At 37.6% G+C, this 27,071-nt stretch overlaps 1 protein-coding gene across 6 annotated transcripts in view; it reads right to left on the bottom strand.

Annotated features, from left to right (window-relative positions):
- Positions 1–27,071, bottom strand: part of CDH18 (cadherin 18) — a 943,171-nt gene that overhangs the window by 822,253 nt on the left and 93,847 nt on the right. Inside the window, exon 1 of one of the 6 annotated variants that reach the window (XM_072825032.1) lies at positions 21,277–21,441. The exons of the other annotated variants lie outside the window; for them this stretch is intronic. The gene's annotated coding sequence lies outside the window, so the exon portion shown is untranslated. Of the gene's footprint in view, positions 1–21,276; positions 21,442–27,071 lie in introns of those variants that run through there. 6 annotated transcript variants of the gene reach the window in all.

Genomic DNA, 27,071 nt, shown 5'->3' with positions numbered 1-27,071 from the left:
AATAGATTTATATATATATATATACTAATATAATATAATATATATACACCTATATGTGATTTTTTCACATCTTACAAATATAAAAATTAAACATAAAATGCTATCATTATAAATTCTTTCTGTACAGCATTAGTTTTCTTTCTCAAATCATCAAAACACGGTTATAAACTAATTCTCCATTCTAAAAAGTCTTTTCCCTTTCTTTTCTGCTTCACTCCCTACACAGATTATTTCTGTGATCCTATATGTACCAAAACTCTTCAGCTATATGACTTACCCTTTAAAAGCTAGGCAATTTATTCTTTGGTGATTATGTGACTGGTAACCTTGGTTTTGATAAATTACTTTTGGGATTATATTTCTAAAGCCAGCAGCTTTCTTATATTTGGTTACAAAGACAAAGTGAATTGTAATGATGGCTGTAAATAACACGCCGTCCATTTGAACTAGGAAACTAGTAGCCTCTTTCACCAAAACTTGGTAACATTTTATCGTGAAAAGACAGCATTGAAATGCAAGGAACCTATGCATATATGTAAAAGTAGAGTTATCTGCACAATCTTGAACACTTAACTAAATGCACAGTCCATGTATTATTTAATAGTTGAATTAATAGATCCCTTATTTTATGCACTTTGCTTGATTTCTGCAGCATGCTAGTGTTACAGGTAAATGTGTTTAATGGAATTAACCTTCCCATATTTTCAATGGTTTAGGTGAAAATGGTGCTGATTTTTTCATCTAAAAATAAGGCATTTATTTTATTGTAGAAAAATGGTTGTCCAACATATTCTTTGCAAAAAGGAAGATCGAGGAGGGTTTGGTTAGGGAGTTAGGGTCTTGGCTTCAATTTAATCATCCTGATATTTCTTATAACCCTGAAGAGAAAATATCGTGATTCTCATTTTAGGCTCCAAGGGGTCTAGGTATTTTGCTAAAGCTACGTAGCAGTTTGTGGTTAAACTGAGAGTCAGTCAGGTCCTAAGAGGTTTCAAGCTTTACTATCAATTGTAAGCAAATTATCTTTTGAAATTACATATTTTAAAATGTAGGATTATATATGTCAAGATGTATATCCTGAGTAAACCTTTGTTCTGAAATAAATTTCAACTCAGAAATTCTGAGTTAGGGGCAGCCTGGTGGCTCAGCAGTTTGGCACCACCTTTGGCCCAGAGTGTGACCCTGGAGACCCGGGATCGAGTCCCAAGTCGGGCTCCCTGCATGGAGCCTGCTTCTCCCTCTGCCTGTGTCTCTGCCTCTCTCTCTCTCTCTCTCTCTCTCTCTCTCTCTCCGTGTGTCTCAAATAAATAAGTACATGCATACATAAATAAATAAATCTTGAAAAGAAAAAAAAAAAGAAACTCTGGGTTAAGAGAAGCGAATTTTAACCATACTTAAAGTTTAATGAATTTTGTTAGGTGAGGAACAGTGGATGAACAGAATCTCAGAATTAGAACTCTTGATTTAATGAAGTTCCTTGGCTCTGTGTAAACATGTAACCTGTGTTTTGAACTGACATTATACACAGAGGTCTCACAAGTCAATTGAACCGCTTTATGCATAAAGACGAATCCAGGCTATTCATAGAAATTCAAATTCTTATTCCCAATACAAACAGAACCACTTAGACTCACCACTTAATGGCTTTATATATAATAGCTTCTATTTTGTGGTATAAAACACAAAACCAAATATATCCACTTGCTCACACTACGAAGCCCAGTCACAGGGCTTCATCTCCACATTAGCAAGAATTTACCATTCAACATGACCTTACTAGGCCTGGTAATGCTTGTTCAGAATGAGAAAGAAAATACTTTTGAATAAGAGTTTTTTTTTTTTTTCTTCAAAAAATGATGCTTTCTAAGAAGAAATCTCTTTAAATGGATTTAGTTTTCTTTGTATAGGTACATACTTCCTTTGAGGTAACTGAAGAATACACAATAACTTTAAGAAAAGCATAAAAACCACCTAGCAAGTCATCTGTAATTGCCAACAATATTTTGCTTCACTTCCTACGATTTATGCATAAAAATATGTACTAAGAGGAAATTTCTATTTTTCTTGGCTTAGAACTTCCAGAAATAACTTAATCCTATTTTTCCTTCAGCTATAGATGCATTTCATCCAAAAAAGAAAAATAATAGACATACATCACAAATCCATACTATGGGTATAGATACTACATTTACAGAGTACAAAATTCCAAAGCATTTCATCGGAGTGTGGGTTGGAGGGTGAGGGATGGTAGTTGATTTGTTGAAATCATGTTAGGAAACCCCATTCTTCTGGAGAGAATCGACACATACAAAACCACTTACCTGTATCTGTTGCAATCTTCCCAAACTTGTCTGTATGTTACGATCATCAGAATAGATTTAGAGTATGTACATTGATGCCCAGATTCCATTCTCATAGATTCCAGTTTAACTGGTCTTGGGACTAACCAGGACATTTGGATTTTAATAGCTCTTTATGTAATTCTAATCCACAGTGAAATTTGAGAACGTTCATTTATATTATACTGTGACTTGCCTTGTTCCATTCAAAAAAGCACACTTGAGACCTTTCCAAATTTTCATTTTTCGTTTTTTTTTTTTTTGACTACTTTAACGAACTGTGGTTGACGTACAAAAAGCTGTAAATATTTAATGTATGCAACGGGATGAGTTTGGAGAGAAGGATACAATCCCAAAACTGAGATAGGGGAAGCTGAAGAGACTGAGACAGGGGAAGCGGAAGAGACTCCAGTTTCAGAAAGGATCCATTTCTGCTGTTTTTCTGCTAGGCCATCTATACTCATGTTCTGTATTTTGCAACTGAACAAACCCAAGAAGCAATGTTGCCACTCCAAGGGGGAAGCAAGAAAATGCATCATTCTCTGAATTTCTCCTAGTCCCCTAAACCCCTGATATCTTCTAGGAAAAGTTGGATCCTAAACATGTTCCAGGACATTAGCTGCAAACAAACCTTGGTTGATGTGGGCATCAATAACTCCTGCCTTCAGTAATTTATGCAATAACACCTACCATTCACCTGACACTTGCCTTTGATTGGACACACCATGATTTGTCCAGCCACTGTTCTAGATTAGAGTACTTCATTTGTTTGTATACTTTTAACTTCATGGTGCTCTTATGGAATGCATCATTTCATAGATGAATAATACAGCTAGAGATGTATACTTAGAAGTATGATATCTGCATCAAATGCATGAGAATTTATGAATTCTGTACCTATTTTGAAATTGTCTTTTAAAATGTGCCTGACCACCTGAATCGTAGAAGACCGACTGTTTTCTCAAGATCTCTTAGTGCCTCTCAAACCAACTTGCATGTGAATCAGATTATGTAGTTTGAGAATGGAGCCTGAGATTACGTACTTTAATATTTCATCATTCTATGGTTTCTTAAGGTGATATACTGGGATATTTGTTGAGATTTTTCTACTTAATAATAAGTATTGCCATCTGTAAATCTCCCTCTAGGAACTGTTCTAGCTTATGTCTTAAATTCTGCTTTTTTTTTCCCATTCATCTTGAAATATTTCCTAGTTTACCTAGTGTTTTTTTGTTTTTCTATGACCATTGGTTCTTTAAATTATAACTTGGAGTATTGTTTCTAATTTTTAGTATAAGTGAAAAGGATATTTGGGACACTTATCTTTTTTGGAGGGGGAACATTTATCTTAAAAAAATAATTGTCATCTGAAATTCAAGTGTAACTGAGTTTCCTTTATTTTATCTGACACCCTACATTACCAAAACCACCACCACGTTATATTAGCTGCAATCCTTACAAAACTTGATTCTATCATTCGTCTGCTATGATGTAAGTTTCTGTTATCAAATGGCCAAATTTAGAGCTAACACTTTATAATATTTTCATCGAGCTTTAATTCACAAATGTATATCTTTTGAACACTTAAGATAAACAGAGAGTTGTTTCTATGCATATTTTTTTAGAGAGAGGAGGGGCAGGCAGAGAGAGGGGGAAAGAATCTTAAGCAGGGTCTATGCTCATCACAGAGACCCACCGGCTCCCCCTGCCCCTGCAATGGGGCTCAATGTCACCTTGCTGAGATCATGACCTGACCTAAAATCAAGTCCGATGCTTAACCAACCGAGCCACCCAGGCACCTCTGTTTCTAGTGCATTTTTAAATATTATGTGTCTTATATAATTAAACACAGTACACTGGTTAAGTTTATATGAAAGGATGCACCATCATCAAAATTGCCAGACTAAGTCCATGAGAATCACAGTCAGTTAGATTCATATTTTCATTTAATGATTGTCCATTCAGCCCTACAGAGTTTCATTTACTGCACAAAACCTTCAGATGCAAGATAAAGAAATTCCGGGCCTGAGTTTTTCCCCTCTAATGTCTGCAAAGAGTACACAATAGTTTTATACTGAAGAGAGAGCAAAAGGCAAGCTGAGAGCAAAACTCAAACTGACATCCTGCAAGCCACCCTGTCTTCCTTAAGGTGGGATATGTATATATTACATTCCTCAGGCACTAGTAACTGCCTAAGAACAAAGACAGGAAAAACAAATAGTCAACTGATAAAGATGGCAGTCATGTAGGACATGAAACTCCACTATAGTTTGTACCTGTCTTAATGATTTACAAGAAAAGCACAAGCTTAATAATAGTCGGATCTCCAGGAACATATAGACTCAGTTTCCTAGAGCCCTAACATCACCTACACCTCCATAGTTTAGAAAATCCTGTATCATCAGTCACTCCTCACAATCACAGCAGCTCTTTCTGCCCATGGGTCCTGCGCTCGTGCTATAATAGAAACACCTTTTTGCACCATAAAACATCTCGAGAATTCTTTCTTGACCATTGCACTTGATGATCCCACATCAATACCACAGACATATCAATCTGCAATTACAATGCAAGTTACTCTCATTAAATGCCAGCAAAAGGACATTAGATCCCCTCCCAATAGCCAGATAAGCTCAATTTTTTGGAAGATAAATACATACAGTAATTGCCATGAAATACAGAAAAATATGCATGATTCTACTACATTTTTCTTCAAATAAGGGCAGCATGATTTTCTCCTATTTCCAGGCTGTTATGCTTTCAAAAATCCTTCAAAATGGTAAGTTTCAAAGAGGGAAGAAACTGCAATTGGATATATCATTAAAAAATATGGGAGGATTTTAGATGTCTTTGGATCTTTCAAGCCACCCAGCAGTACTATGATACTTGCAAATAAGCATTTCTATTCTAGCCCAAAATGTCATAGCAAAGCCTTACAAATGTCCAATATTCAGAATGTTTGTTCCGTAAGTAATAAACCTCAGCCTTTATTTGGGCCTGAAATGCAATCTCAAGAATAAAAGAATCTCCAATTATAAAAATCCAGCAAGACTCCTCATTTTATGGTTAATTAGTATAAATGATAGCTCAAGTGGACTATTAAAATCTTGGCCATAGATTATGAAAAGTAACTAGCTCATTCATCGAAATACATTAGTAAAAGTCTTGCCAGGTAAAACCAAATAGCATACTCAAAAATTAGGAGAATTTGAGAGAAATTTAGTTACAAGAACTATTTACAAATGTGTGCGAAGGGGTCATGTAGTACCCTGAAACTAATAATAGGCAGGTTTTCACCTTGCTACTTGGAAGAATAAGGGGAAATAATTACTGGAGCCCTGAAAAGAGATTTGAATCGAGAGACGATGGCTGAGGGAGGAACAGTGGCCTGTGATGGGACACAGCTAACCGTGGTGAGCTGGCCGATTGAGAACCCGGGTCACAAATATGTCAGCCTCATTCTCGCCCACCTTCTGATCATTTAGAACCCCTGTTTGGCCAAACCCAAATTGAAACAAAAGGGCAATGGTTCCTATTGATGTTATTGATATGGGACAAGATCTAAGGGAAGAACAAATGGAAAATGTATAAACTGGAAGTCACCCAGGAAAAGCAGCCATTCTTTTACTTTGTTTTACTCTACTATTTCATCCATGCAAACATGATTAGGTTTTCCTCTTTCTGAGACCAGAATCGGATATTTGGATATGTTTAGACTAATTTGTTAGAAAAGTTCGGAGGAATAGAAAAAAAAAAACAGCCTGATATAAAATATCACATATTAGACCTACATGAAATTCATGTCAAGGGGAAACTGTAGATCACCATAAAGGTAGTTACCCTCAGAGGAGCTGAATTTAAGGAGTAGGGAGGGCTTTATGGGACTGCCCTTTTGATTTTATAAATAAAACTAGCAGAAAAATCTGAAATTCAATAATTCCCTCAAGAGGAAAAGTAGTATATGTAGAAGTTTAATAATCATATATGTATCATTTCTGGAATTATTTAAGAGACTGGGAATATATTAATATTCAAGGTGGTATTTTAAGCACTTACAAAATGGCATAAATAAAGCATTATTTTACTATTATAATACATGTATTTGCAGAGAGTGCCTCTGCAATACCAAATTGAATATCTAATGAAGAATGAAGCTGCTAACATGTTCTCTAGTAAAGAAGACAGTAAAGGGAAAGGCCGTAAATTTTATGATGAATTAGAGTAGGATCCTTCATGAGAGAACTGAATTTTCATGAATGTCAGATTGACATTTGCAGAATTGATATGTCTTGACATTTAGAAGACTTCTACAGAATTATGTGTACATGTTCTAACATTATGCAAACTAAAATACATTTGTAATGTTTAAGGCATTTAAAATAATATTGCTGTTGTAAGAGACTGAGAACAAGTCTACTTCTAAGCACAAGTAGATTTCAGTCTTGGAAAATGAAACAATGACATCTGGTTCTAAAGTTGGATCTGAAAGCCAAACAGATCAAAAAGTCAAGCTACTGAAATAGTGTTACACGTCCTTATTTTATGAAAGAATACTTTAAAGTTTTGACTTGCAGGGTACAAGAAAAGCAATGTACCACGTTCAAAAGAAGATAGAAACATTTCAGCATAAGCCACATAAAATTGCTGGTTTTCAACAATTTTGACATGCAAAGGAGACAATTTCAAGTGATACCAAATAATAGATGATACTTAGGGAGTGTTTTCTATGTGCCAAGCACTCTTCTCAGATCTTTATAAGTTTCCAATCATTGAATGCTCCCCAAACCTGAAGAAGTTGTGACCAATAGTATCCATCACATGGTGCAGATGAGAAAATAGACGCCAAGCAACTAAACAACTCACCCAGGGCTACACCTGCAGATAAGGACAAGGGTTGTACCTGAGGTCAGCCAGCGTGGAGACACCACTGTGTTTTTAATTATTCAGCCACTGCTTCAAATGATGGAGTATGGGCTGGACGTGTACTTGTTGATGCACACAAGGGAGTGATGGTGTGTTCTGCTTTGAAATGCTCTCTGCCCTTTTGTTCAAGGGGTATCCAAGTCTAGGGGTGTGGGGAGCAAGACAGTAGATCACCAGTTCACTCTAACAAGTGCCTGGAGATGATTAATGTAGAGGTAATGACAATAGAAGACAGATGGGAACAAAAGACTGAGCCGGAATATTAGTTTTTAGGACATGCAGATTTTGCTTAACACACAGACAATGGGAATGAGAAGGGAACATGTAGAGGAAACACTGTGAAAGGAGTATATGGCTTCTGATGGGATAGAACAGCGAATGCAAGAAAGAAAAATGCTTATCTTCCCACTATGGTTCACCAAGAAAAATACTTTAAAATGGTTAGAAATGGAAAATCAGTATCTTGAAATTGAGGTTATAAGGGAAAAAAAAGCATATTAATGTTTTATATGCTAGCATATCCTATCATAGTTTTTAAGTTTTTTTTTTTTCAAAGAAACTAAATAAAATGAGTATGTGTAGTAAGTGCTTAATGAGTTGTGGCTTCTATTATTATTTTATACGAGGATAGAAATTCCCTTCAGAAGCTGAATATGAATATTTGGAATTCGAAAGCGAGACACGACTATTACTTCCCATCCAGCTAAGCTTCTATTTCAGAGAAATAGAAATTTTCGGAAATTTGGAAATTTGAATTATGATTTGTACAAGAAATCCCTCTTTAACATCTGCAAGAGGAAACAATTCAATACTAAGAGCTTGCTCTCAAAATTGTGAATAAAGATTACAATACACTTTTCCCCAAAATATTAACATAAATATTATTCTCTATTATATATAACATTTAAAAAGAGGAACTTTTGTGATTTTTTTAACTTTCAGAACTATGCCTTTATTCACATAAATGTGTGTGTATGTGTGTGTAACATTTGAAGGACTCTACATTATCCCTTACTGATTTATTTCAGAAAATTCAATTCCCTTAAAATAAGTGTGCACATTTAAGCACAGTTACAGGGATACTCAACAAATAAACAAAGGACTTGAAAACAGGGATCTTGTCACATTCATGCATATGTTTTTTAAGGCCAGCCACAGTCCCTGGGAGGTGATTGACAAATGATTCTTGGAAAAAAAAATAGAAAATCCAGTTGATCCATGGATAAGTTTGCTGAAGACAGGCATTTCCCTTCTCGTGAGCAGTGGTTCTGTACTACCTCTTCTTCAGTCGATATACCTTTGTTTTCATTTTCACTGTTCCCTTCCACAGCACCACCAAACACAGGTCCTTGAAAGTAGTAAGTACTTGTAATGCATTTCTGGGCTAAATAAATCCAAATTTATATTACTCACAGGGACCTATATGCTTCCTTATGCCTTTCTCTAGAGGAGGTAACATTCTCTGCTCTCTGGCAAGAGGAAGAACAAAAAAATCTAATTTCTGAAAGCCTGGAATCAATGGCCTCATATTTCTCAGTGGACAGGGTGATCCATTCTCCCACCATGACACAGCCTCATCTTCTTTTCCTTTATTTCATATAGAAAATGTGCCAATACCCTGCCTTCAGCATTCCGCCTCGATGCATTGATCATACATGTATGGATGGGTTCTGGGCATGCGTCTCCAGACAGGAACGGATATTATCACTTACTCTTGGGGGCAGAGCTTGACTGGTGGTTGACATGATAGCTCCAGATGAGGTTGACATGGCTCTGAAATAGACACCTGTTGTATTCCATTCAGGGGTGATTGATGGGGAACATGGAGGGGTAAGAGAATTACCTGGCACTAGTTCCAGGATGTGCTATGGAATTGAGCTCTCACGGAGAATTATCAGTAGCAGTGATTGTTGGGGACTTTTGAGCAGTTAAATATTTTGAGACTTTCAGTGAAGTTTTTTTTTTTTTTTTTTTTTTTTTTTATTTTATTCTTTCCTTCACTTACATCTCAGAAGAGAGGAGAAAACAACATCAATGTTCTTTTATTTTAAAGGCCCCTGGTCCTTTAAAATGAACCATTGGGTCAGTTTCTCTCAGTGAAATTCGATATTTGTAAATGAATTAACCCTGGTTTTTTGAGTCTTTCCCAAGAGTAGATACAATAATAGCCATCACAATAAGAGTCAGAGATTTGTGAATGCTTATTATGTGTCCATCACATATCTTACATGTGCCTAAGAGTTTTGTTTGCATTAATTCAGCATCAAAATAACCCCATGAAAAATTCTCATGTACTCATCTGTCATTGTATTTCTTACCTCAGAGTTTCTGCAGCAAATATGGCAAATTGTTATGCATCTGTATTGCCATATTACCATGGTGGCCAATTTTTAAAACTATTTTACTCTAATAATACTAGTGACACGCGTTAATTCCCAACCAGGCTTATCAAAGTTTGGTGTTGCAAATTTTTTTGTTTCCATTAAAGAACTTAGCAGAGTATATAAATTCCCTCCTGCCAGTGAGAGTATAAAATGCATCTGTTTCAAGGTATTAATCATGGCCAGTTTAAAACAGAAACATTAAGGAATCCATATCCCCATCTTCTCTGAATTGAAACGAATGCCTTGGGAGCTTAAGTATTCCTAAAGGGCACGAGGGGCTCAGCACGACCACCATCTGCTCTCCCTGGCCCCCCTGAGTCTTGCTGTCAGCTTGGTTTGGGGTAGGTGACAGCCATGGCCCTTGTCATGGATCTACTCCAAACGTGCAACACGTCTCATCACGGAATCCTGTTGTGGGATCATGAATCCTGTGTTCCTATTGTCCTGTTAATGGCCCAGGGAGCCTTCTGCAAATTATCTTGGTGACCCTGATAATCCTTTAGTTCTTCTTGTCATCACACTGAGATCTACTAGCATCTTCCAATTTTCCGTATCTATCCCAGATTCCTTCTTCAGCTACAGCTATGCTACAATCAAATTGCTATGAAGCTTTACTATTGGATGGAGAGGATCTCTAGAAAGATCTAATCTTCTGAGGCCATGCCCTAGAAAGGAAGTGCAAGCGTGCTCTAGGACTTCCCAAACCTATTTAGAGCTATCACTCCTATGGCTTGTCGTTGTACAGAAGCAAGGTGAAGACCGATTTTCACTCTTCTTCTCTTACACTCACATTTCCCTTATGCTTTGTAAACCTCTTCTTCCTACTTGCTGGATAAACTCATTTGCTTTCGAGCAAGAGGAAGACCTATTAACCGTAGTACATACTTAAATTCCTTCTGTGTATACCTTTATGCAGAGTCCTCTAAATTTCATTTTCAAGATCTAAATCCTGGCTTTTACAAATCAAAGTCAAGTCTTTTCTCACTGAACACCATTCAGCATTTGTAAGCCAATAAATTCTGGTCTTTAAAGTATTTCTTAGGAGTAGATAATAATAATAATAATAATAATAATATAATAATAATAATAGTCATAGCTTATATGAGTGTTTACTACATGTCCATCACTGTCCTAGGGTTTTCTCTGCATTAATTACTTGTCAAAATAAACGTATGCGGTATATGCTATTCTAATCCTACATCACACAGATGTGGAGGCTGACACAGAGGAGGGAAATGACTTGTCTAAATAAAAAGATATAGTCAAGACTTGATCCACATATTCTGATTCCAATGGTTTTTAAGACTACTACTTCATTATTTCTGCCCAAAATCTATTTTGAAACTTATGGATGTTCTAAATTGCATTTCCAAAATATCACCTTACCACAGAGTCACAATGCCCAATGCAAAATTATTGGGGAGGGTACGATGTTTAAATTGTAACACAGTTAAAATGCCTTGGTTTAACATGTCTAAATATTTGCCATAGAATTGGCTTTTTCCTGAAAATCTGCTCATGATTGAATTGCACCCTGAGCTGGTCTTGGGTTTTTGTGAATACAACAGACAAACAAACAGCTAATTTCCAGGTAATGAAATTATACTGTAGACAATCTTGTATAGCAAAACAAAACAGGAGTTTAATTATTTGAGAATTTTTGAATTATACGGGAACAAAATGTATTGACTATTTAGGAATTTAATGATCTGAGAAGGTTCATTCATGTTTGGGACACTGTTTTTTCTGTTGCTGGCACTATACCTTTAAACTTACTTTTCTTTTTTTTGTGATGTGCTTCTATATGAATGCAGATTTTGCAGAGATCAGGCTGGGGTTATTATTTTTTTTAGGTTTTATTTATTTATTCATGATAGACACAGAGAGAGAGAGGCAGAGACACAGGCAGAGGGAGAAGCAGGCTCCATGCAGGGAGCCTGATGTGGGACTCGATCCCAGGACCCCAGGATCACGCCCTGGGCCGAAAGCAGATACTCAACCATTGAGCTACCCAGTTATCCCAAGGGATTAATAAATTAATAATAAAAGGGATCCCTGGGTGGCGCAGCGGTTCTGCGCCTGCCTTTGGCCCAGGGCGCGATCCTGGAGACCCGGGATCGAATCCCACGTCGGGCTCCCGGTGCATGGAGCCTGCTTCTCCCTCTGCCTGTGTCTCTGCCTCTCTCTCTCTCTGTGTGTGACTATCATAAATAAATAAAAATTAAAAAAAAATAAAAATAAAAAAGGTCAAACTGACCAGGTCCAGAAGACATAATCAAAGATAGAGGGTTTGAACTTTGAAAGTTAGTTAGAACTGTAACAATGAGGAATGTTATCCATTTGGTCCATTGAGACAGCAGAGTTGATTGGTTCTTCTATGATAGTAAATTCCCTCTCCTTCAGGTAGTGAGACTACATGCAGGGCCCTCGGCCTGTCACTGTCCTAATGTCCTCCTGTTACATAATGAGAGCCATGCAGAGGCCATACTGGTAGGAGGAGGGCAAACAGGAGCGAAATTACAAAAACAAGGTAAAATTCCAGTAACATCATAAGCCTCTGTAACAAAGACCATTTTCTTTTTCGGAACACTTTGGATACATAAAAAAGAAAAAAAAATAACCCAAACAGTAACTGTTTTGTCCTATTTAATCCAGTTGAAGATGTGTTTTCCCTTAATTTACCAGAGAGCTACATCCTAACTAATGACCCTGGAACGGAATAACCTCAAATTTATAAGGAGAAACGCTGTAGAGTAAACCAAGAAGATACTGACAAACCAAAGAGAAAAGGAACAGCACTGCAGGGGTGCTTGAGTGACTCAATCAGTTAAAAATCTACATTTATTCAGGTCATAGTCCCAGGGTTCTGGGACTGAGCCCCACATTAGGCTCCCTGCAGGGAGCCCGCTTCTCCCTCTCCCTTTGTTGTTCCCACTTGTGCTCACTCATTCTCTCTCTCTCTCTTTCTGTGTCAAATAAATAAATAGGTAGATAGATAGATAGATAGATAGATAAAACTCTTTTTTTAAAGGAAAAAAAAAGAAACTGCATCACAGTTGCATGTGAGTATAAATGCACTGGCTAGTGACTTCTATGTGGTTCCATCACAGCAGGACAGAGTAAATATTTTTGCAAATGTGTGGCAATTGTGTGCCAATGAGAATGTGTATGTGATTCAGTAGAATGTGTGTTAGTGCAACACAGTCGGCTAGGGAAGATACTAGATGGTCGTGTTCCATTGAAATAGTAAGGCTCTGTACATCGAAGATTTGTACCAACCTATGTTGTCCGTCATCTTATTTTATTTTTTTAAGTGATCCTCCAGGATGCAACAGAGCTAAATGTACATAAATGGAAATCTAAGCAAATGGAAATGTAAGTTGGGGATAGAAGGAAAAGTGAAACAGATGAAAAAGCCATAATGTACAGCCAGTCACTCCGAGCGCAGAGCGGAGATATGTATGAGGATGCTGAGAGTAAGACTACCTTGCGATGGGGGTGCTTGTTAGGCATCCATGTGTCAAGCTGGGGGAGTGAGGCTGCTCCCCCCCAGGTCAAAGGAGACACATCTGAAGAATGTCACCATTGGTGGGACTGCTGAAACAGGATGGACGATGGAGAATGCCAAGGAGAATGAGGAGACGGAGACCAGGAGAGTGCTAAAAAGAAAGCCCTTGTCAAATGACTGTCTTGAATTGTAGGATAAACAAGGAAACCTGTAAGAGAATGAGGACAAAAGACAGAAAAATCAAGAGTTCAAGTTAGGAGAAGTCAGACACACAAAAGTCAGGTGTCACATACGACAGAGCATCAGCAAGGTAAGGATGGGAGAGAAGACACAACTAGGTCCGCCAGCTGGTCTGGGTGTTGGTGAACATTTGAGGACAGGGCCAGGAGAGTGGGAGAAGAGGGGTGCGGTGCATGTAGATGTGCACATGGCTCAGGAGAGGGTGGGCCAAAGGAGGCGAGGTGTGGGGGTGTGGGGGGCAACCACGCTTTCCAGTGTGGGAACGAGCCAGTGGCAGGAGCTTGCCCAGAGGGTGGAGGTGTGACACCACGTTTTACAGGCATAGGATCATGGTGATGCCTTTAGCTACAAAGGGGGAATCAATGTAGAGAAGATTGAAGAAGAACAAAGAAAGGAGGTTAGTATATCCTGGAGATGGGACAGGATGTCAGTAAGCGTCAGGCAGGAGAAAGTGGCTGCTGCAATAACAGTATCGCTGAGACCGAGAACGACGTTCCCACACCACCACCACCACCACCACCACCGCCACCACCACCGCCACCGCCACCACCACCAAACACTAAGTCTTACATCCCTTTCCCTTGTAGAAGACTGCAGATACGGATAATAATACAGAAATATTTTTTTCCAGAATATTGTGTAATCACAGACCTCTGTTCTTGAAGAAATTTAAGTGTGATTTTATATTTATTATTTATTTATTTTTATTTATTTATCTATCTATTTATTAATTAATTATTTTTTAAGTGCGATTTTAAAAAGCAAATGACTTTTCCAAGTTACATTTTTAAAATTTGATGTTCATACCCGGGTTAAATAAGTATAAAGCAATAAATAAGTCATATTTCTGGTTAGTCTGACTTTTGGAAATAGCTTTATAGACATATGCTTAAATGAGACGCTGTGAAAGGCTCTTTTCTTTAAATTTATTTTAATAAAATGTTAATATTGTCCTTCTAAGCAACATGCCACATTATGGATAATGTTATGTTTATGCAATCTGAATAAACATATGCTGATATTCTGATCATAACTCTTTTTCTCAGAAGAACTATTATAAGCTTTTGAATATCTTGAATCATATTTTAATTTGGATTTTAAATTAACATAATTTTAAATACCGTCTTTACTATTCCTACAATACGATGAAATGCAGGGGTGGCACAATTGCTTGGACGTCCGAGTCTTGGTTTTGGCTAATGTCCTAACCTCAGGGTCACGGGATGGAGTCCTGCATCAGGCTCTGTATTCAGCACGGTGTCTGCTTTGGATTCTCGCCTCCATCTGCCCTTCCCCCCCTGCACTCCCACTCTCTCTAAAATAAATACATCTCTAAAAAAAAAAAAAAAAAAAAAAAAAATATATATAATACAATGCACCATATAATGTATTAAAGGAATTGAAGCTTGGAAGAATGATTTAAAATATCAGTTGTTAACTAAGGTGACTACGCAGATCAGTAGATTTATGATTTTATTATACATTTCTAATTTTAAATCTGTAATTGTGGTTCTATACCTGCTAATAAAGATGTAAGAGAGCAGTGGTTTCGGTCACATTTGCAGAGTATTAAACCACTGTCCTTGAGAAGTACGATTTTCTGGTTTCTAATATGTGTCTTTATTGATCATCCTGAAGGGGAGGCAGCTTTCCCAATCTCTAATCATGCTTAGAAATCTATAAACATTTAAAAATCCTCTAAATTAGGCATATCGGTTACCCTGCCATTTTCATTTCCAGTGACTAATGAATGTCAAGGATAGGGACATCATTTTCAGGTAATTACTAAAGGTAAACTACTTTTTTAGGCTATGACTTACAATACGGGAATAAAATGTGCAGTGCATGATTTTGTTATATGAAATTGGGAAGTTCTTTATCAGAAAATCAATAAAATCTTGCAGACTTGCAGGCCTATTTGAATCTGAGTTCTCTGCTGCTGTATAAATTATGTATTGGATATCATACAATTACATTTCAGATCATGTTTACAGCCAACAAATAATTTTACATAGTTTTAAATAAATACATACAGAGTAAGGATTAATAACTACAGTGCATTTCAGAATTTCATTGTTCCTCCGATCGCTGAAATTATCTTTGTATTAAACTCTTGGTGGAGAAAGAGTAACAGCCACAATTTTATTTTATTTATTTTATTTTTTTTATTTTTTGTCCTAGCTATGCATGGGCAATCTGTTTGTTACAAGTTGTCTTTTCACTACAAGGAGCAATGCATCATCAGTGACTCTCATCTTAATAGAATTATTTCCATTATGTGGGACATGGAGTTTTAGTTTTTTAGGGAAACGCACATCTTTGCTCTGCTCTTTTATCATGCCTGTCCTCACAGATAACAAAACCAGGCTTATTATTGTAGCAAATCTAAAATCTTAATGGTAAATTGGGAAGAGGAATATATACTAATTTCCTAACGCTCATAAAATGATCAGTAAATATTTTAATAAATGTTCTGAAATCACGGTCGATGAATAAAGGTAATTTTGCTTTGGTGAAAAAGAGACAAAGAGAAAGAGAGAGAGAGAGAGAGAGAGCATGAAATGGATAATGTGAGAAGATAGCCTGGCAATATTATATGGACTCAAAATATATTTTTACAAATTTACTTATTTATTTTTAAAGATTTTATTTATTATTCTAGAGAGAAGCAGAGACACAAGCAGGGAGCCTGATGCAAGACTGGATCCCAGGACCCCGGGGTCACACCCTAAGATGAAGGCAGATTCTGAACTGCTGAGCCATCCAGGTGTCCCAAGATTTATTTATTTTGAGAGAAAGGGAGGGAGAGAGAGTGAGCGTGCAAGTGGGGGGAGAGGCAGAGGCAGAGGGAAAGAGTGAATCCCAAGCAGACTCTATGTTGACTACAGAGCCCAGTGTGGAGCCTCATGACCATGAGATCATGTCCTAAGCTGAAACCAAGAGTTGGACGCTTAACTGACTGAGCCACACAGGTGCCCCAGGACGCAAAAATATTTTTAAAAATGGATGTTTTCATCAAAATAGATACAAATGAAATTCGTCTCACGAAAGCTTATTTGTTTCAGTGACTATATAAATCACTGGCTATTGTGCATAACGTAGTGGTGGTTCCCAACATTGCCTATCTCCACTCCCAGAGACATTCTTTTCTCCAACATATCAGTCTTTATCATCTACTATGATTCTTAAAGGTTGAAGATGGCAAAACTGGTTGCCTCTACTTTTTTTTTTTTTTGAATTCTATTTATGTATTTGAGATAGAAAGCAGAGGGAGAAGCAGATTCCCCGCCCATCAGGGAGCTCGAGGCAGGGCTCAATCCTGGGACTCCAGAATCATGACCTGAGCTAAAGGCAGATGTTTAACCAACTAAGCCAACCTGGTGTGTGCCCCTGTTTCTACTTAAAAACTAAAATGGTAATCATAAAAATTAGGTCTATATATGAAAAATACCTTTTCCATACAAATTTGAGAAGACTCCTCTTCATATTCACATGTGATCCCTCCATCTAGATTTTAGAAGTTCTGAGAATCTAAATTAAGGATTTAGGAATTAAACTTTTAGGATTTGGCCATAAAATGGATAGTGGGAAGAGTTGCTGTAGGAAAATCAGTTGCCAAGAGATTATGGCAGTTGTTCAGGTGAGAAAAATCAGTGGCTTGGCTATGCCATCAGGATAGAAAGAAGTAGAAACTCTTTAGAAATATTTAGGGGATAAAAATTGACATGCAGTGGCATATAAGGTCTTTTCGCCATTATATATGAAGAATACCAGCTAACATATTTACTTACTGAATGAATGCATAAATAAATGAATGATTATGTAATAAGGTGCTAAGATGAATGGAAGTGACAGGGGAAAAGAAAGAATGAAGAATAATTTCTGGCTCAGTAACTCTCCAAAGTTAGTATCATTTACTAAAAATAGAGAACAATACAAGTTTGCCATGACATGGGGGTGATGGCTCAACGTTCTAGTATTACTCTTCCTTATTTAATTCTCCATCCTTTGGTAATAATATCCCCTCTTAAAGTTTAGAAGTCATTCTTTGTTGCAAAAAAAAGATCAAAGTACATTGCTCTTATTGACATGTAGAGATGCAAATACATTAAACTTAAAAAGCTTCTGCATAGCCAAAGAAACAATTAAAATAAAAAGACGAGCTACAGAATGTGAGAAAATTTTTGCAGACCACGTATGGGATAAAGTATCAAGATCCAAAATATTTAAAGACCTCAGACAGCTCAATGAACACAAGAAAAAAAAAATGATAGTCTGATTGAAACATGGACAAAGGAACCAAGTAGATATTTTTTTTCCAAAGAAGACATCCAAATGGCCAACAGGTTAGCGAAAAGATGCTCAATATTACTAATTATCAGGAAAATGTAAATCAAAACCACAATAAAATAATACCTCAAATCTGTTGGGAAGATTATGATCACGAAGAAAAGAGATAATCAAGTATCAGTGAGGATCTGGGGAAAAGGAAACCTTGTACACAGTTGGTGGAAGGTAAATTGGTTCAACTACCATGGAAAACCATTTGGAATTTTCTCAAAAAGTTAAAAACAGATCTACCGTATAATCTAGAAATTCCACTTCTACATGTAAACCCAAAGGAAACAAAAAGAGGATGTAAAAGAGATATATATGACCCTATGTTTTCTGCGGCATTATTCACAACAGCCGAGGTAAGGAAACCACCTAAGTGCCCATCAGCAGATGAGTGGATAAAGAAGATGTGAGATAGATAAATAGAGATATATAGGTAAATGGAAAATTATTTGATCATGAGAGAGAAGAACATCCTGCCATTTGTGACAACTTGCATGGACCCGGAGCACATTACGCTAGTGGGATAGCTCAGAAAAAGAAAGGCAAGTATTCCTTGTATGATACCATTTATATGTGGAATCGGAAAAAACCCAACGCATAAGAACAGAGAGTAAATTGGTGACCATCAGGGGATAGGAATTGGGGGATAAAACAGATTAAAGGTACAAAATCGGGCAGCCCGGGTGGCTCAGTGGTTTAGTGCCTGCCTTTGGCCCAGGGCGTGATCCTGGAGACCCGGGATCGAGTCTCCTTGCATGGAGCCTGCTTCTCCCTCTGCCTGTGTCTCCGCCTCTCTCTCTCTCTCTCTCTCTCTCTCTCTCTCTCTCTCTCTCTCTCTGTATCTCTCATGAATAAAGAAATAAAATCCTAAAAAAAAAAAAAAGGTACAAAATTATAATGAATAGTAAATAAGCCGTAGGGATCCAATGCTTGGTAGAGCATAGAAGACAGATGGCAGTAGTGTTATTACAATAAAGTTGTGAAGGGACTACAATTTAATTATTCCAACTACGAAAAAAAAAAAAAAAAGAAAGGAGAATTATATAACATGGTGGAGATGCTAATTATCCCTACAATGGCCATGGTGTTACAATATATAAGTGAATCAAATCAACAGGTTATATGGCTTAAATTTATATAACGTTGTAGGTGAGCTATATTTCAATTTTAGGAACAAATACATAGAAAGAGAAAGAAATAAAGATGCCAGTTACTGGGCATCTGTTGGCACCTCCATCACGTGTTCTGTTATCTTCTACTCTTTCAGCATCATTTCCATATGATACACATCGACATATTTTCATGGTCTCTCTATTTTCTCTAAAAAAGCTTGTTCCTCGTCTCCCCAGTAGCAATGGGTCAATTTTCTCTCCAGTAAAACATTTTAACAACCTTCATGGATATACTTTAAAACCTTTGTCACGACGCCTGGGTGGCTCAGTGGTTGAGCATCTGCCTTCGGCTCAGGGTGTGATCCCAGGTCCTGGAATCGAGTCCTGCATCACGCTCCCTGCATGGAGCCTGCTTCTCCCTCTGCCTGTGTCTCTGCCTCTCTCTGTGTCTCTCATGAATAAGTAAATAAATACAAATCTTAGAAAATAAAACAACTTTATCACATTAAGATTTCATGAGATAATGGTTCTTTAAAAACTGATGGAACGTGTCGAATGTAGCTGAAGGACACAATTGGGAAGCTACTGAATTTACTATCCCTGTACAGTAAAACAGTTGTTACATGGTCGGGTTGTGTGGGGCTCATAGCAAAAAAAAAAAAAAAAAAAAAAAATACTGGTGAAAAAGATACGTGTCAGGATGATAAAGTCAAAGGGGGGTACATCTAAAATATGCTAATCAACATGTAGTAAAACTTGCACTGAAATACCAAAGAATTTGCAAATGCTAGAAATAAATCCAAAAAAGATATTGTTATTCACCAACAGTAACTATTCTTCTGCAAAAGTCAGCTCAGCATCACCATTTTCCATCTTTGCAACACAGTGTGGGACGGCCTACGTGACAACAGCCTGGCAGCAGGAAGCACACAATAATGATTTTCACCATGAAATGGAAAGGAAGCGGTGGGAAAAGGAAAGTAGAGTGATCAGAGGGACTCGCAGGACCTTGCTCGATACCGGGCCCGAACTGTTCATTGTGAATAATCACATGATCACAGATCACAGGCATTGCCAGTCTCCTGAGAAAACTCACTCTACTCATTTTGGTGCATATTGACATTTAAAAGACATTATCAAAAAAAAAAAAAAAATACACCCTAAAGCTAACAGGGTGGTTTCAAAAATAAAGCATTTCATGGAAGCAAAAATTAGAAGACCCTTATAATCGCCTCCTCCCATCCCAATTCCCCAGAGCTTGCTCCAGTTAGGTAGACCCTTAGAGAAGTCAAGTCCATCCACAGAATCCCTCTTCCTTCAACCTTTCCACTGAATGAACCCTCTACGATGTTGCTCTCATGGATGCTTGGGCCTCCCTTGAGGACCTACTTCCCCCCATGCAGGGCTCCTGAGTGGTAGAGGATTTGGGTTCTTATGTTTGCTTGTTTCCTCATGGCTGAGCGGGCAGGGAGGGTGGGGCATGTACCCCCCCCACTTGGTCCTCATTGCTTCTCCTCATCGGTTCCCCCACTTGCATGGGCAATTTGACCCTGGGTCATGAGACAGTAGCCTTCAGGATGAGCAATGCCTCAGCGCATCGTCTACTGACACCCTGTATCCCCCCCCCCCAGTTCTTGACGCCTTTACCTCCCACTTCACCATCACCCGGGACTGTCGGAATTTCTGATGAGTCCCCAGGGTGAGTAGAAATCCCAACCAGACTTTGGCTGTTCAGTTTCTCCAGCTCCTGTGGACTTGCCTTGCCCCCTCCCGGGCCATTCAGTTCCAGCATGACCTGAGCCTTGGCATGACCTGTCGTAACACCTCCACCAGCATCTCAATGGCATGCATCACACTCTGTAAGCGTGACTCCCCGACTTCCCCCTGGTGCCCACTGCTTCGATCAGCCCTCATGCCGCCTTCAGTCCTTCACTATTTTCACTTTCCCTCATCAACTTTGCATTTTTCTCTTACATCAGAACCGAGCTGAATCCCATGCTCAGTTGTTCTGTCTCCCTTGCATATACTCTCAAGCACACCACCGTCCTTCAAGTTTGTCACAGAGCTGCCCCCACCCTAACTCTAGTCAAGGCACGCTGTACTAATCCAGCCGTGAATCTGAGCACTGACATCACTGGAGAAAAATCACGTAACCACCCCGCCTGACCTCCTCTCACATTTTCCTTCCAAATTCTTCAAACATCAAGGAGATTTATTCCTCGATTCCCTTCTCTCCCACTCTCGCAAATGACTCTTCTGTAGCTTCCCCGCAGGCTTCAAACACCCGTGTCTTCCCTCCGAGTCACGTTTAGCTGATGCCCTGGGGATGAAGTCCAGTCACCTGCCCCATCTCTAAGTGTCTGGTAACGTCTACACCTCCATGCCCTGCCTTCCCTCCTGGCAGCACGTCAAAGGCCAAGCCCTCTACTTACCTATCGGTCCCCAGGCCCTCTCACCATGGTCTTCATTTCCATCTAACATTCTTGGCCAAAGAAAAAGGCTCTTCTTTTGGTGGACTCAGCCCTTTGCTGGAGTAGAAGTGCTGATGATCATGAGCTCCATCATCACCCTCCCTCACTCCCCGAACTCAGCACCTCCACGCACTGTGCACAACAAAACTTCAAGCAAGGGCTGGTCCCTTTCCTACTCAAGGACGCCACCCTGACAATTCTGTGGTCTCCAACGCCATAAATGTCCCGTCCCTACTACATTATTCCTGTCACGCTGCTTTCTATCCTAAAAATATAATCTCTCTCGGCCCACCTCCTCCTTCCAGCTCCCTTACTGCTCCTAGTTTCCCGAATCCAGCTAAAATTATTGCCAGAGTTCTTTGTATCTTTGCAACTCTGCTTTTCCCCATCTGTCTTAAATGCACCCTAAGTGGGCAGTCTCCTCTTCCACGCCACTGACGCTATTTTCGGTGAAGTCATTGGTGTCTCTACTGAGAAAGGCAAAGCCAGTTCTCAGAGCTTGTGTATCTTTGACATCATTGATCTCTTCCTGTAAACTCACTTCATAAATACTTCTCTCGGTTGGATCCAATCCCTCTTCACCTCTTTTCCCCGGCCTCATAGCACACGGGGCCAAGCCACAATCACACCTAACTTGAATCATGGTAGCGGAGCTTACCTGGCCTCTCTGTTCCCAGCCAGGCCACGTTTCAAGGGTATTTACAGAAGATCATGGAAATACTTTTAATATATGCAGATCGAGTCACAACCTTCACTGGTTTCTCATCCGACCCAGAGTAAAAGCAAAGTGTTCTTAAAACTGTCACAAAGAGGGGCCCCTGGGTGGCTCAATGGTTCAGCTCAGGGCGTGACCCCGGTCCTGGGATCGAGTCCTGCATCAGGCTCCCTGCATGGAGCCTGCTTCTCCCTCTGCCTGTGTCTCTGCCTCTCTCTGTGTCGCTCATGATAAATAAATAAAATCTTTAAAAAAAGAACTGTCACAAAGTATTGTTAGCTTTATGACCTCTCAGATCTAATTTCCTTTCATACTTGCTAACTCTAATCTCCTATCTCAGGTCAATACTACTAACTCTTTTTTCTAACTTGGTCTCTCTTCCTCAAGGTATTTCCAAAATTTAATCCCTTACCTCCTTCAAGTCTTCACTGAAACCTCACCTTCACAGTGAGGCCTCTTGCCCAAACTGTGAAGAATTCCATCTCTCTCCCACGACTCCCAACCAGTTGCCCCACTTTATTTTTGTCCTCAGCAGTTATCACTTTTTTTACATATTACATTACACTTATCAACATTCACTTTTTTTTTAACATTTACTTTTAATAATAACTTCATTGAAAACAGGGAAGGGGTTCTTTTTCTGTTCATTTCTACACTTTCTTGGGTTCCTAGAATTGTGCTAGGCACAATGAGAAGTCTTTGAATTAACTGGTGTCTATATATTAGTTATATAGAGTCTATATATTAGATACTATTCTAGGCACAGTGACTATAAGGAGAATAACTCATCTTTAATATTCAATCGTTTTCTAATGTATTCTAGTTTACAGAAAATTTAAACTTAAAAAAAGAAAACCTGGTAAGTTTTATCACAATACTATGTGATAATGACAATGATCAATGCAACAATCTCAAATGTTAAATTTTAAGGAGTGCCTTTTTTAAAGTCTAATTTTATAAAGTTTCCTAATAGTGGATGATTAATGGATAGGCGTAATTTTAAAATTATTTCTATTCCATGGACAGTCCCTATTTTGTCCAATGATATATTGCTTTTGAATTGTTTCAAAAGTTTCCTGATAAATAAATAAATAAATAAATAAATAAATAAATAAGATTGATGTAAACTGCGGACTTTAGGTATAATGATGTGCCAATGTTCATTGATTGTGACAAGTATACCGGTCCAGTGTGAGATGTCCACAGTGAGAAAGGTTATCCATATGTGGGGACAGGAAGCCTTTGGGAATCCTGCGTACCTTCCATACTGTTCTCCTGTGAACCTAAAAGTGCTCTGAAAAAAAGTATATTAATGAAAAATGAGGGAGATAAGTGATATGATAGTCGATACCATGTGCAAACAATTATGTTTGTCAGTTGGACAAACCAAAAATCACCAGGAACAAAGAGAAGCGGGGGATATGCCCTTAGAGAAGTCATCCCTGGAATTCAGCCATTGTACCATGCTTCACTTCAGTATGATGCCTGAGTTATCGCATTGTTATTAAAGCCTATCAATGTTCAGTCCTATTTTTCTAGATAATAAGGGATTTTCTTGATATGCAAAGGTATATGTATTATACGGGAGCAAGTTTTTAAAACCTACTCTTTACTTTTTATTATTTGCACCATCTTTTGTTTTTTTTTTTTTTTTTTTTTTTTTTTTCTTTTTTTTTTTTTTTTTTTTTAATTTTTTTTGCACCATCTTTTGAATTGTACTATTGTGTGTTAAACATTGGTTGTGTTATAGGCATTGTAATAAGTATATTATCTCATTTAATCCACAGAAGAATCCATACAATTAGGAGTAGGCATAAGTATTATAATTTTATAGTAAAAAAAAAAAAAAAAGCACATTGAAGCCTTAGGTAATTCAATGTTATGTTTATGGTGAGTTGGAAAAATGACAATCAAACGTATGACTGCTTAATACCACAGGATCCTCCACTCCTTTTTTAGGATCCTCATATTCTTAATTTTTTGAAATATTTCTCAATACAATTACATTGAAGATATTTATTGAAAAACAAAGAAACAAATCACAGAAAATAAAATTCATTCATGTTCAGTAACTCAAAATGTCACCATTTAAAGTATGTCTTTCCAAATTTATGTTTGACTCTATATAATTTATAACATTATGATAATACTTAATATTTTATGTTAAAACTTGTGTACTTATTTAGGTATTCTCAGCTTTTGAAACTGATTAAATACTTATCTTCAGATATTTTTTTAAAAAATCTCATTCCATTGTATGGATGTGCCTCATTAAACTCATTTTCACATTTTTTTCTCTGTTATTATTTTAAATAATGTTGATAAAGAACTTTTCTTGGGCAGCCTGGGTGGCTCAGCAGTTTAGCACCTGCCTCCACCCAGGGCGGGATCCTAGAGTCCCGGGATCAAGTCCCCCATCGGGCTCCCTGCATGGAGCCTGCTTCTCCCTCCTCCTGTGTCTGCCTCTCTCTCTGTGTCTCTCGTGAATAAATAAATACAATCTTTAAAAAAATAATTTTTCTTGTACTCATCACTTTGTTTATTTCACTTATGTTTATCATGTCCTCAGAGTAAATTTATCCCATTAACATCGTTTCAGCAGTCCATAATCGTTTCTATGGCTTTTTGAATAATGTCTTTCTGAATAATCTAGAAATGTCTCCTAAAATATATCAATTATTAGTTTCAACAATACTATATTTCTTGGTTTCTATAATTTTCCCAAAACCAGGTTTCATTGTTGCTGCAGTAGTTTGTGTTTGTGCTTAATAATTTTAACAATAGCATCTCAATATTGTATAAACTTGTTTTATTTTTTTTTAATTTTTATTTATTTATGATAGTCACACAGAGAGAGAGGCAGAGACACAGGCAGAGGGAGAAGCAGGCTCCATGCACCGGGAGCCCGACGTGGGATTCGATCCCGGGTCTCCAGGACCGTGCCCTGGGCCAAAGGCAGGCGCCAAACCACTGCGCCACCCAGAGATCCCTGGATAAACTTGTTTTAGATGAAGAGTCAGAAGAGATACTGTTTATAAAAATACGAGTCATCTAAGTTCTTTAGTGCCTTTTCCTGTATTATTTATTTATTTTTCTCCTATCCACCTAAATGTTGCCTTATTGATTTGTCAGTGCCGCTTAATAGTAAGAATACCATCTTTTTTGCTTGCTACATAATTTGTGAATCTTTTTTTTCCAAGTTCATGAAAGCATCATTGTGCTTTCGTTGTCAACTCTCTTGTTTTGTGAAATAGAGAAGACAATGTTTATGTAGCCAGATATGTTTGGCATCTTATTTTAGTGTTTAGAAAGGACTTCATTCTAAAACGAGATCAAAATAATTATATTTTCTCCTGGCCTTCTTATGATTCTACATTTACTTCTTTAAGCCAACTGAAATTTATTGACCTTTGAAGCATTGCACCAGAAGCTAATCTTTTATTTCTAAGTGCATTTAAGTAATTCTTTCAGTTCTGATCATTAATAATTTTTGCTCATTATGTAGATTTTAGTCCACTAAGAATTCCAATTACTTCTAAGCAGACACTCTCTCTTGACTACTTAATTCTTAGAGATTTAGTTGTCTTTTGCTCGCTGAGAGAGAAGAACACATGGGACCCTGCACTTGGCTGATGTCAATCAGTTCTCATTCTTAGAACTTTGGAATCAGCTCTCAAAGACTGTCGTTAACTTATTTAATATTGGCCACCAAAGGAAAACCAGGTCAAAACTATAAAACTGAAGAAACCATTTTCCACATGAAGAAGTTGACCTGCAGAGTGAGAAATTAAATAATAATAAAAAATGCCTAAAAAGAAGTGCTGATGGTTTTATGTCTCAAGGAGAGAAAGTAAATCAGGGAAACTCGTTGATGTGGCCCCTGGTGGATATTCAGGATATTTGTCATTTATTGAGAGCAAGATAGGTGGTATCTACTAAGAGTTACCCTGTTGTCATTCCAATAAATTCTGCTTTTTCACTTAACATTGTAAATTATTTTCTTTGCAACCAAATAACCACTGGTTAAAACTCAATCAGTAAAAATTCAATCACTTGTGTATGTCTTGGATCTTTCTTCTCATTTATTACACTCTTGTTTGTTTTTACAGCAAATTCCCATTAGTTTATGCAGCAAAACTTCCTCATACATTTGAATAACAAGCAGAATAAGTCATCATATTTTTTTTTCCTTTCAATGAAAGTGTTGTTATAAATATATGTTTCTAGTTTCCCCTGTTCTAGTGGATATCTCCTATGTTTGTCTATTAGGAAGAACCTGAGTATTAATTCCTCTTGTGGTCAAATCAAAAGAAAATCTATTAAAATTCTGATTATATTTGAATTCAGTGTATAAAATAATTCAGTGATATTGCGTGGTTTACAATATTTAATTTTTCATACAAAAGAATAACATGTTTCTGTGTTAGATTTTAGTTTCATTGTGTAAGGATCCATGCATGCTTCATCAATGATTCAACAAATATTGATTGAGTTCCTGTGATATTCCAGACTTTGGTCAAGATAGTAGAGTCGTGAACAGGGTAAACACATTTCAAGTCCTAGAGAGTTGTTGTCTGGAGGGGGTGTGAAGGTATTAGAGACTCAATGAATGAGGTGACCTCAGAGAAGAAGATAGAAGCTAAATTATTCCAGCCATCATAGGTCAAGTTAAGGGTTTCAGTGTTAATGACAAGATTAATGACCCATTGATAGGCTTTAAGCTCAGAAGTGACAGGATCAACTTTGTATAACATAGATTCATGGACAATTTTTTGGTAGCTTTTTTTTTTTTTGGTATTATTATTTCAAGTGGTTAGTGCTGATACATGGGAATCCTATTGATTTTGAAGGGTATGTGTGTCGTTTATTTGTAGTCATCACAACTCCTAAAAGTTTTTCAACTGCATAGTCTAGGGGGATAATAATGTACATACATATAATAACGTCTATAATTATAAGGTATGTAATAATAATACCATGTGTATATAATCACACAATATCTATTTTTTGCCTCATACATCAGTCAAGGTTCAGTTAGGAA

The sequence above is a fragment of the Canis lupus genome, chromosome 4 (genome assembly GCF_048164855.1).
Source record: "Canis lupus baileyi chromosome 4, mCanLup2.hap1, whole genome shotgun sequence".
NCBI lineage: Eukaryota > Metazoa > Chordata > Mammalia > Carnivora > Canidae > Canis > Canis lupus.
This window is presented reverse-complemented; position numbering and strand designations above follow the sequence as displayed.